We start from the raw sequence: 1933 nt of genomic DNA on the forward strand, positions 1-1933 counted from the left end.
ACAAACTGATGTGAAGAACTCAAACATTTTGAAAGGGAATCATGTAGGTTTTGAGTAATTTTTATTTTGTTCTATAACTCTTTAAGTTACATTAGACTGAAAAAAAAGAAGGCTCTGAATGTGTGTGCATGCCTATTGTAAGTTTAGTATGTATGGTCATGGGCAAGAGTATCTTGTCAGTCTTGAATACGAGTTTTTCCATGGATCATACAGAAATCTGTTCTGTATCTCTGTATATATGAATATATCATTATTAACATCATTTGGTGATAATGACATTATTGATGTTTTTTGACCAACAATGATTAGAAATGTTTAAATGCTTCTTTCCCATGATATTTGGTTTTGAAAAAAAAAGAAGATCTTACCAGTTCTGGCTGATCAGGTAGTCGACCAAGTCTTTCATCTGGTTAGGCTGACCACTTGACACTATAAGCTGCTTCAGATGGCTGAAGTGTTTGGTCTTCAGCAGTTTCTGGTGCTGTCCATTTTGGCTGATGAAAGTTAATACCGTCTCCCGGATCTGAGGGATCAGAAAATTCATAAAGTCACATAATATGACAACAGTTCAAAACCATGCAGCATGCCCAGTTAACATTCATCTGTTGAGAAAGAGAAAGTCTCACCAGACACCAAATTTAAAAACGGTATACGGCCAAATACAGAGAAATTAACCTGGTGGTGATATGCCTAATCAGCATTTTGTCGTTTGGCAAGGTCTAAAATGTAACAGACGTTTATTGATATGTAAAATTTCTGGATTATAGCTTCACCACCTGAAACAACAGCTAAACTGGAAGCACAGAAAAGTTTTTTCAGCTCAAGTGTAAATACTAAATGAAGTTGAAGTGCCAGGCAGTTTAATTGTCAGTTTGAGTAAGAGCCGAAAAGTGAATGAAATGTCGGTTCTTGTGTACGTGTTTGGTAGAAAAGACTTCACATCCGGTCTAAAATGACACCTGACCTGCGAAGGGATTCCGGCCAACTCCCCGGTGTTCATAAGTTCTTCCACCTGCTCGAGGACATCGACCGGGTTGCAAACAGACAGGAAACCCTGGAAGCAGCAAAAAGGGGGTGAGTGATCATAATTAGAGCCTAAAATACAGTATATAGCTACTTCTCACGTGTTGTATTGACATGGAGGCACTCACTTGGATCTGTTGAGCCTTTTTATCGGCACAGGGAATGAGAAGGAGAGTCCCCAGGGCGAAGGCCAACAGATTTAACTGTGCGAAGCGATTGGCAATTCCTATCAAGTCCAGATTCAACTGGAAAGGGCACCTTGGAAAGAAATATGAATGGCAGGGACGGAGGCAATAAACATGAAGAGAAACACATAAAATATGGTGGTGGTAGTGTGATGGTCTGGGGCTGTTTTCCTGCTTCAGGACCTGGAAGACTTGCTGTGATAAATGGAACCATGAATTCTATTGTCTACCAAAAAAAATCCTGAAGGAGAATGTCCGGCCATCTGTTCGTGACCTCAAGCTGAAGCCAACTTGGGTTCTGCAGCAGGACAATGATCCAAAACACACCAGCAAGTCCACCTCTGAATGGCTGAAGAAAAACAAAATGAAGACTTTGGAGTGGCCTAGTCAAAGTCCTGACCTGAATCCTATCGAGATGCTGCGGCATGACCTTAAAAAGGCGGTTGTGCTGGAAAACCCTCCAATGTGGCTGAATTGCAACAACTCTGCAAAGATGAGTGGGCCAGAATTCCTCCACAGCGCTGTAAAAGACTCATTGCAAGTTATCGCAAACGCTTGATTGCAGTTGTTGCTGCTAAGGGTGGTCCAACCAGTTAATAGGGCAAACACTTTTTCACACGGGGCCATGTGTGTTTTGATTTTTTTTTTTTTCTCCCTTAATAATACAAACCTTCATTTAAAAACTGCATTTTGTGTTTACTTGTGTTATCTTTGACTAATATTTA

General features: G+C 40.5%; 1 long non-coding RNA gene across 1 annotated transcript; it reads right to left on the reverse strand.

The window, feature by feature from the left end:
• Positions 1 to 367: 367 nt before the first annotated feature.
• On the reverse strand, positions 368 to 1275 carry LOC138621359 (uncharacterized). Its single transcript, XR_011310940.1, has 3 exons — positions 1152 to 1275; positions 965 to 1054; positions 368 to 523 (listed from the first exon to the last, which is right to left on the reverse strand). It is a non-coding gene; the product is annotated as an uncharacterized lncRNA (long non-coding RNA).
• Positions 1276 to 1933: the final 658 nt, after the last annotated feature.

This window comes from Brachyistius frenatus, unplaced genomic scaffold, assembly GCF_029030835.1.
Source record: "Brachyistius frenatus isolate BFR_SWC_R1_liver_20210118 unplaced genomic scaffold, ASM2903083v1 Contig_30, whole genome shotgun sequence".
Classification (NCBI taxonomy): Eukaryota; Metazoa; Chordata; class Actinopteri; family Embiotocidae; genus Brachyistius; species Brachyistius frenatus.